Consider the following 10,958-nt stretch of genomic DNA (forward strand, 5'->3'; position numbering starts at 1 on the left):
TGTTCAAGGTTCATCAGAATTTCCTTCCTTTTTAAGGCTAGTAATATTCCTGTTTGTGTGTATCACATTTTGTTTATTCACCCATCGTGAACATTTGGGTTGTTTCCATCTTTTGACTATAGTCAGCGCTGCTGAGAGGAACATGGGAATTCAAGTGTCTCTGAGTCCCTGTTTCAGTTCTTTTGGAGATATATACCCAAATGTGGAAGTACTGTATCATGTGAAAATTCTCTTATTTTTTGAGGACCTGCTATACTGTTTTCCACAGTGAGTATATATCATTTTGCAATCCTAGAGGCAATGGACAAGGGTTTAAATTTCTTCATATTTTCCCTTATTTTCTGCCATTTATTTATATTTATTTAATTTATAATATTTTACCTGATACAAAGCACTATCTTACTATGGTTTTGATCTACATTTCCCTAATGATTAGTGATGGAGAACATCTCATGTTTACTGGCCATCTGTACATCTTTAGAGGAATGACTATTCATTTCCTTTGCTCATTTTCTAACTGGTTTATGTATTGAGTTGTAGTTCTTTTATTCTAGATATGAATCCTTTATCAAATGTTTTATAAATATTTTCCCCATTGAACTCTAGTCTCCTGAACACCACTGTTTACTTTCCACATCTAAAATTACAACCGCATTAAGTTGACTAGAGGCAGATAATCAGGGATATACTTCCAGCAAGAATGCCCAAATCTCAGGTTAGAATAAAACTTAATGTTCAATCATATCTTGAACTGGGATGCATGCTAACAAAATTTTGATACATATGCATAACGAACAGGGGCAACAGTCCACAGCTTTAATAAAGAAGTAACAATAATACTAATGTATACTCTTCTTATCGTATTTCTTGGTCCATATTGCAGGCATAAGCCCTTGGATTCTCTTCCGGGTGTCTGGACCTGATCTCGGTTGCACCTATCTTTTCCACATGTGCTTCAGAGTAGTATCTTCCATGCTACTTCATTTTCATTAGCCCATAAGAATTCCCTAGTAAGCATTACCAGCTTGTAGAGACTAAAATCCTGGCAACTGACAATTCTGATGAAAATAATAATACAGTGTGTCCGTAAAGTCACAGAGCACTTTTGACAGGTCACAGGAAAGCAACAAAAGACAATAGAAATGTGAAATATGCACCAAATAAAGGAAAACTCTCCCAGTTTCATACCTATTCAGTGCAGTTCGATGTGGGCTCACACACAGATTTTTTAGGGCTCCTTAGGTAGCTATCCCGTATAGCCTCTACAGACTTGTCACTGATGGCCTACCAGAACGGGGTTTCTCCACCAAACTGCCGGTTTCCTTCAACTGCTTATCCCACCGAGTAATGTTATTCCTATGTGGTGGCGCTTCGTTATAAATGCGCTGATATTCACGTTGCACTTTGGTCACGGATTTGAATTTAGCGAGCCACAGAACACACTGAACTTTCCTCTGTACTGTCCACATCTCGACTGGCATGGCTGTGGGCTGCTCCGCTGTATACACGGTGTTATGTCATCATCTGCACATGCGCACATGCTGCCACATCATCCTACAGGAACTGGGTTTTTCTTTTATTTGGTGCAGATCTCACATTTCTATTGTCTTTTGTTGCTTTCCTGTGACCAATTAAAAGTGTACCATGAGCCCTGGCTGGTTGGCTCAGTGGTAGAGCGTCAGCCTGGCGTGCAGGAGTCCCGGGTTCGATTCCCGGCCAGGGCACACAGGAGAAGCGCCCATCTGCTTCTCCACCCCTCCCCCTCTGTCTCTCTCTTCTCCTCGCAGCCAAGGCTCCATTGGAGCAAAGTTGGCCCGGGTGCTGAGGATGTCTCTGTGGCCTCTGCCTCAGGTGCTAGAATGGCTCTGGTTGCAACAGAGCAACGCCCCAGATGGGTGGAGCATCATCTCCTGGTGGGCATGCTGGGTGGATCCCGGTCGGGCGCATGCGGTATTCTGTCTGACTGCCTCCCCGTTTGCAACTTCAGAAGAATACAAAAAAGAAAAAAAAGTGCACCATGACTTTATGGACACACTGTAGTATGAAGAAAGACCAAGGCCCCAGTACAAATAGTTTTGTTCATGGTGTTTAGATCCTCATCTCGCGAGGCTCTCGGCAGGATACAGATGGTTTTATGCCATAAAGATATAGACTTTTATTTTCTTTCTAGAGAATATTGTGGCATCATTGCTATGCTATTGGCTCTGCTTTAAACCCCAGGGCCTACTATAACCATTGCACAGTAACTCCTGACAGTGCACCCAAAGAAGCAATACAACGGACTGCATTGAGAAACAGCAGTGCCTCTAAATATTTGATAACAAGCTCCTTGCCTTCCTAAGCCATAGGTTTCCATGGTGTGTTTAGCTTAGATGGGAACTTCATATATATTTTTCTATATTTATTAAGGATTCATTTCATTACAAATATCATTAGCATCATTAATGTATTTTTTTTTTCTTTTCTTTTTGTATTTTTCCGAAGCTGGAAATGGGGAGAGACAGTCAGACAGACTCCCGCATGCGCCCGACCGGGATCCACCCAGCACGCCCACCAGGGGGCGACGCTCTGCCCACCAGGGGGCGATGCTCTGCCCCTCCGGGGCGTCACTCTGTTGCGACCAGAGCCACTCTAGCGCCTGGGGCAGAGGCCAAGGAGCCATCCCCAGCGCCCGGGCCATCTTTGCTCCATTGGAGCCTCGCTGTGGGAGGGGAAGAGAGAGACAGAGAGGAAGGAGAGGGGGAGGGGTGGAGAAGCAGATGGGCGCTTCTCCTATGTGCCCTGGCCGGGAATCGAACCCGGGACTTCTGCACGCCAGGCCGACGCTCTACCACTGAGCCAACCGGCCAGGGCCCGTTAACGTATTTCTTGATGTTGACTTACATACAAGGTAGTGCGACAGGTAAAGGAGATCACGCGACAAAATTCTTCATGACTGACTCTAGATAGTGACCATAAGCTAAGAGTAATAGAGGATGAAAAGACACAAGTGGGGAGGAATGTAGATTAAAAGGAATGAAAAGATTATAAAGAGAGACTGTGAGATTATTATTGTATTGGGAAACTAGTAGTGACACATAATTTCAGTGAAATAAATGTAAAATTGAATTAAAATTATTTCTGAAGAGAAAAAAAGACTATTTCCACCATTCTTTGGGTTGCCTTTTCACTGTTGTTGTGACCTTTGTTGTAGAGAAGTTTGTCATTTTGATGCAGTTCGATTTACTTTTCTTTTGTACCTTGTGCTTTTGTTGTGTGATATGAAGGAATCATAGCCAAATTAACTTCCTGGAGCTTCTCCCCTTTTTCTTCCAAGAGTTTTATAGTTTTAGCTCATGTTTAGGTTTTTGATCCATTTAATTTTTGTGTACTGTGTTAGGTAAGAGCCCAATTTCACTATTTGGCATATGGTTATCCATCCTGATTTCCTAGGGCCATTTCTTGGAAAACCACCACCATCCACTCCTTTCCCCATTGGACAGTCTTATCAAAAATTATCTGACCATCTGTGTGTTTATTCCTGGGCACTCTATTCTGTTCCATTGGTCTATGTCTGTCATTGTGCCATACCACTTTTTTTTGGTTATTTTGGTTTGTAGTCAGTTTTGAAATTAGGAAGTGTAAGACTTTCAGCTATTTTCTTTTTCAAGATTGTTTTGGCTATTAGGGGTCCCTTGAAATTTTGTATGGTTTTATCATAGAATTTTCTATTTTTACTTAAATCATTGGAATCAACAGGTACAACACTGACTCCATAGATTACCACGTGTAGTATTGCCATCTTAACAATAATGTCTTCTAGCCAGTGAACACAGGATGTCTTTCCATTTATTTATGTTGTCTATTTCAGGGATATTCTATAGTTTTCAATGTATTTCACCTCCTTAATTTAGTTTATTCCTAAGTATCTTAATCCTTCTGACATTATTACACATGGAATTGTTTTTTAAATTTCCTTTGTAGATTATTAATATGTATAAACATTTTGTAATGTGTTGATTTTGTATCCAGCAACTTTGTTATATTAGTTCTGTAATCTTTGGGGTTTCCTAGATAAAAAGTTTTATCATCTGTGAACAGATAATTTACTTCCTTTCCAATTTGGATGCATTTTATTTTATTTTTGCCCAACAGACCTGGCTAGAACTGTGAATACCTGAATGAAGTGACAAAGCTGGTATCGTCTTGTTTCTGACCTTAAGGGGAAAACTTTCATCATTGTGTAGGTTAACAGTGGCTTTTTCATATGTGGCCCTTATGTTGAGGTAGTTTCCTTCTACTCCTAGTTGATTTTATCATGAAAGGGGGCACTTTTTCAAATGCTTTTGCTGCATCCATTTAGAAGATCATGCATCTCCCCCTTTGTCCTGTTAATATGTGGTGTGGTGTACTGCATTGGTTTTGTATGCTGGACCATCCTGCCATTCCAAGAATAAATCCCGCTTCTCATGATATATAATCTAATGTGCTGTTGAATTTACTTTGCTATTGTTTTTAAATTATTTTTTAAAGATTTTATTGATTTTACAGAAAGGCGTGGGGAGCGAGAAGTATCAACTTATAGTTGCTTCACTTCAGTTGTTCATTGATTGATTGTTGTATGTGCCTTGACCAGGCAAGCCCAGGGTTTCAAACCACAACTTCAGCACTATAGGTCGACGCTTTATCTATTGCACCACCACAATTCAGGCTGCTTTGCTGCTATTGAGGATTTTTCAATCAATATTCATAAGGCATATTGTACACTCTTTCTGTTGTAGTGTCTTTCTCTGGCTTAGGTATTAGGGTAATGCTAGTTGCATAGAATATATTATGAAGTATTCCCTATTGTTCAGTTTTGAGGACTAATGTTAATTCTTCTATGAATGTATGCTAGAATTCACCAGTGAAGTGATCTGGCCCTAGGTTTCTCTTTGTTGGAAGGTTTTTACATTTCTGATCAAGTTTCTTCCTACCAGTAGGTCTTACTCATATTTTGTTTGTTCATGATTTAGTCTTGGCAAGTTGTGTGCTTCTAGGAATTTGCCCTTTCATTAAGGTTTTCCAGTTTGTTGATAGTTATTCAAAGTACTATTAATTTCACTTCTACAAAATTGCTAGTAACATCTTCACTTTCATTTGATTTTTTTTCCTTACTCTAGCTAATGGTTTGTCCATTTTGTTAATTTTTTTGAACTAACTCATGGTTTTATTATTTTTGTGCTCATATATCTGCTAGTTTTTTATTTTTTTTAATCCCTAAAGGTTCAAAGTTAGGTAGTTGATTTCAGAGCTTTACAAATATAAGCATTTACAGCATAATTCCTCTTAGCATAATTTGCAGCATTCCATATATTTTGGTTATTTGCATTTGTCTTACTTCTTTGACACATTATTTAATTTCCATATGTTTGTGCATTCCCCAGTTTCCCTTCTGCTACTGTTTTCTACTTTCATTATATTGAGTGGAAGAGATACTTTTAAAATGATGTCTTAAAATTCATGGGATTTATTTAGGGGCTAATACTTGGTAGGTCTTAGAAAATGTTCCATGCACATGAGAAAAACATTTTTGCTGTTGGAATGATCTGTATACATGTACTGCATATAATAAGACAGTTGGCCTATGTTGTTTCCTTTCCTTCTATTTCCTTACTGATCCTGTCTAGTTGCTTTATAATTATTAATAGTAGGACACTGAAGTCTCCTATTATTATTACAGAAGTATTTTTCTCTTAAACTCCGTATGTTTGCTTCATATATTTTGGAGCTGTTTGATGCATATATGTTTATATCCTCTTAGCAAACTGATTTTTACCAATATATAGTGTCCTTAGTTTAAGTTTTTGCCTTAAAGTTTGATACAGCCATATCTGCTCTTTTCCCACCCTTTCACTTTGAACATGTGTCCTTAGACTCATAAAATTCATTTGCCAATTTAAACTTGTCTTTTCATTGGGGAATTTCATCCATTTACATTAAAAGTTAATTACTGGTAAGAACTTGTGCCATTTTATTTGCTTTTTCTATGTCTTACAAACTTCCCCATTATTTTCTTCAATTAATTTAACAAAAAATGTAGTCCATTCTGTAGCAATACATTTTGATCTCCTCCTCATTTCTTTGTACTGTGTAGTCACGTGCCTCTTCGTGTTTTGGTCAATGATGAACTGTATATGCATTGGTGGTCCCATAAGATTTTAATGAAGTTGAAAAATTCCTAGCACTGACACTGTCATTTTGCAATGCCATGCTGTAACGCATCACCGGTGTAAACAAACCTTGTGCTCTCTCTGCCAGTCATATAAAAGTATAGCACATAGGTCTGACCTGAGGTGGCGCCGTGGATTGTCGATCTGGAACACTGAGGTAGCAGGTTCAAAACCCTGGGCTTGCCCGGTCAAGGCACATATGGGAGTTGGTGTTTCCTGATCCTCCCCCCACTTCTCTCTGTCTCTCTAAAATGAATAATAAAAAAAGTATAGCATATAGTATAATGTATGTTATATAATACTTTATAATAAAATGGTTATTACAGTTTATATATTTACTATATTATCATTTTTAGAGTGTACTTTTTCTACTTAAAAAACATTTGCTGTAAAACAGTATGCATGTTGCCCTGGCAGCAATCTCATGTATCTTGTAATTGCATCATTCTTGCTTGTGTTTGATTTAATCTCATGTTGTTTTCTACAGTGACATGCTATAAAGACTTGCTGCCTAGGTGTATAGTAAGCTATGCCATTTAGGTTTGTGTAAGTACCCTTTATGATTGTTCATGAAATAGCCTAATGTATTTCTCAGAATGTATCCTTATTAAGTGGTGCGTCAATGTAGTTATTTTCTTTGTGGTTACCAGATGGATTACATGTAATATCCTAAAGTTATAACAACCTATTTTAAATGAATACCAGCTTAACTCAATGGTATATAAAAACCTCTTTACAGCTCCTCTTTGCTGACATTACAAATTATATCTTTATATACTGTGTACCTGTTAACACAGACATAACTATTTTTCTTTGAAGTCCTGTAGAAAAAAAAAATAGTTTTGAACCAAAATTATACTATGAATTTTCCTTGTATTTACCTGTATGGCTTTGAGTTAGCTAATGCCTTTCACTGGAACCTGAAGGACTTCGTTTCTTGCAGGCAGTAGTTAGTGGTAATGAACTCACTCAGCTTCTGCTTTCTTGGAAATCTTATTTTCTCATCTTTGAAAGATCACACTGACAGGTATAGAAATCTTGGTTTACAATTTTTTCTTTAAAAAACTTTGTATCTTCCTATTTACTCTGACTTCTAGAGTTTCTCTTGAATAATCAGTTGAGTATCTTATGGGATAACTGCTTTCCTCTCACTACTTTTGAGATTCTCTTTGCCGTTAACTTTTGGTATTTTAAACAAATATGATGTGTCCTGGTGTGGGCCTCTTTAAGTCCTTCTTCCTTGGGACTCTGTTCTTCCTGGACTTATATGTCTATTTTCTTTGCCAAGTTAGGGACATTTTCCATCATTATTTCTTAAAATAGGTTTTCAATTCCTTCTCCTTTTGGCAGCACTATGATATGAACGTTGGCATGCTTGATGTTGTTTCAGAGATCCCTTAAACTATCATCATTTAAAAAAAATTCTTTTGCTTTTCTGATTGGGTATTTTCCACTAACCTGTCTTCCACATTGCTGATTCAGTCCTCTGCTTCATCTAGTCTGCTGTTGATGACCTCTACTGAATTCATTTCTTAAGGGTCCTTGTTCATGGTTTCCATTTTTTTGCTGAGGTTCTCACTGAGTTCATCTATTCTCCTAAGTTCATTGAGCATCCTTATAAACCTGTATTTTGAACTCTGGATCTGGCACTGTTTGTCTCCATTTCCTTTAGTTCTTTTCCGGAAGTTTTGTTCTATTCTTTCATTTGGGACATGTTTGTGTCATTTTGGCTGACTCCCTGTATTTGAGTCTATGTATTGTGTATCTGCTACATCTCCTGGTCTTAGAAGAGTGCCCTTCTGTAGCTGTCCTGTGAGGAGCTGTGGCACAGTCCACCCGTTACCTAAGCCCGGTGTCCACCTTCCTGTGGTAGTTGGCCCTCGGGCTGACTGGCCATGGCTATAATGTATGAGCTGTTGTGCAGATGCTGACCTACTCCAGTGGGAGGTGCTTTAATAGGGCTCTGGTGCCAGCTGAGTCCACCCTTCAGGTGTGTCCTTTGTGGAGCTGGTTGGTGGTGCTCCAGGGTTGTCTGAAGATGGGTGTTTTGGGACTGTAGCCTCTTGGGAGGAGCTCCAAAGTGATCTGCTGTTAGGTGCACTTGGGAAGGGCTATGCTGTGAACTGAGGATGGGTGCCACTTGTACCAGACATGTGGCTGCCTAGTTGAAGGTATGTTCCAGGTCAAGGCTGGCTGCTGCTGCTTTGGAGTATCTCTGAGACTTTGTGGAAGGCCACAATGTGAGCTGAGGCAGGCTGCTTGTGTGCAGAAGCCTTACTCTGGAAAAGGCTCAGGCCAGGTGAGCATCTTGGATGGGCCAGGGTCTCAGGGAATCATCCCAGTTCAACAAAACAGTGTTAATGGCTATCTTTAAATGTCGATTTTCCCCTCCAACTTCCATTTCTTGCTAAAGCACCTCCAGGTCCGCAGTCTCCCTGCAGCTTTTATGAGCAGTGCCTCCCTCCTTCTGTGGCTTTTCCCAGCCTGAGATCTGAGCCATGTTAGGTGACAGGTCTTCAGGCAGTCCTGGACACATCAGAATGTTAGAACTAAGTTCTGCTCTGTTACCTGAGAGAGGTCAGTGGGAGGTAGGCTGCTGCTTGCTCCCAACCATGTCACACTGGGGAGGGGATGGGGCAAAGATGAATAATCTTTACATCATGAAATTTCCATTTCTTTTTTATTTTTTTTTTTATTTATTCATTTTAGAGAGATTGAGAGTTGAGAGAGAGAGAGAGAGAGAGAGAGAGAGAGAAGGGGGGAGGAGCAGGAAGCTTCAGCTCCCATATGTGCCTTGACCGGACAAGCCCAGGGTTTTAAACAGACAACCTCAGCATTCCAGGTCAACGCTTTATCCACTGCGCCACTACAGGTCAGGCGAAATTTCCATTTCTGAATGACTTTTTCTTGAGTGCATTTGTTACATTGCTGTAGACAACTGATTGTTTTCTAGAGCCCTTATAAAGTTATTTTAGCCAGTTTTTTTTTAAATGTTTTCAAGGACTGGAGCTTCCTTATTGGTACCTTGTTCTCTTATTTTTATGGGTACAATATAATACGAGCACAGTGGAAAAATAAAATCTCAGCTGTGGAGGTCGCTCCTGAGGAGCAAGGGGTCCCCATAACATGTGGTTGTGAAAGCTGATGGCAATTTTGTCTGATAGAGGCAGAGTACTGCTGGAGGGAGGCAGAGCACTGCTGGAGGGAGGCAGAGTACTGCTGGAGTCCCAGGAGTCCCTCAAGAGGCCTGAGCCCACTTACTCTGGGACCCAGCACTGGCATGGCAGCTAGATCACTAAGGACATACAGAAAAGCACTGAATTGACAAGCTGTGGTGTGAGGGTTAGAGGCAAGCACCATTGTTCCGTTGCTGAGCCCTTGTCCCACTCAACCAGCAGTTTCAGACGCCAAATTTCTTGTCTGCATTAATCTGGCTAACACAATTCACCTCGCTCTGGTGATCTGCTGAAGCCCCACCCATCTCACACCTGGCTGAAGCTGCTTCTAGTGGCTTCTGCACTTAAGTGGCCTGCCTAGGTTCATGCTGCACACTCTCTCAAAGGTCCACCACCCCAAACAAGCAGCAGCTGGCCTTGCATGCCCTGTACCTCTTGCTAAGCAACCCAAGCCAAGCACAAGTGGCAACCAAACTCAACTCACACTGAAATGCCAATCAGATATCACCAAACCTGGCATAAGCAGTGGCAGGTCTTGGCCTCAAACCGTAGTTAGCCTCAAGAGGCCACACGCCAGCACAAGTGGTAGCTGGCCTGAGCTCTCATCGTGGTGCCAACCACAGAGTCCCAGCTTGGTACTAGTGGCACTGGCCTCAGTTCACAGCAAGCCTCTCCCAAGAACCGCCAAGCCCTGCACAAGCAGCAATCAACTGCGTATCACTTTGCTGGCCCCATGCCCGGCACAAACTGTGGCTGACCTTGATCTGCACTGGAGCGCCTCCTAATAGCCTCCAGAGCCAACACACCTGGTGGCTGGCTTCAGCCAACACTAGAGCATCACCAGCTTTGACAGACCTGGAAGAATTGCTGAGCTATGGGGACGTGTTTCTTCAACTGCATCCACTACTGCTGCACAGTTTTCCACAGTGATTTTAACAGTTTTAATTTTCCACTGGCAATGTAGGAGAGGTGGTTTTTGCACATCCTAACACTTATTTATGCATTTTAGCTAACCTGAATTTGTCATTCACATTTCTTCTGTTAAGGACTAATCAAAATCTTTCGTGTTTTTTCCTGAATTTACATATTTTGAATATTAACCCTGTGTTATAGCTGTAGGTTGGGTGACCATACATTCTCATTTGCCTAGTGTGTGTGTATGCTCCCGGGATAAATATTAAAAGGCTACTGAACAAAGGTGTGGAAGTTACATTACCTGATTTCAAGATTACTGAATAGCTCTAGTTAAGACAACATGGTATTGGTGTGAGGAACACAATAGAGAGTTCAAAAACAGATCAACACATTTTTTCTGCAGTGGTGCCAAATGAATGGGAGAAATATGAGTCTTTTCAACAAATGCTGTTGGCTAAACTGAGTAAAAAATAAAACATTTCAATTAACTCAGTACATTTTAGACCTAAATGTCACTCTCATATTATACCAAAGATATGAAATGTTAAGTTTCACACTGAGGCCTGTTTTTTTATATAAAAATATGAAGGAAAGATATATTCTACAATTTAAAAACAAAATAAGTAACAAACAATGGATGAGATTAATACCAGATTAGCGATAACTGACTCAGTAG

This window comes from Saccopteryx leptura, chromosome 10 (assembly GCF_036850995.1).
Source record: "Saccopteryx leptura isolate mSacLep1 chromosome 10, mSacLep1_pri_phased_curated, whole genome shotgun sequence".
NCBI classification, from domain to species: domain Eukaryota; kingdom Metazoa; phylum Chordata; class Mammalia; order Chiroptera; family Emballonuridae; genus Saccopteryx; species Saccopteryx leptura.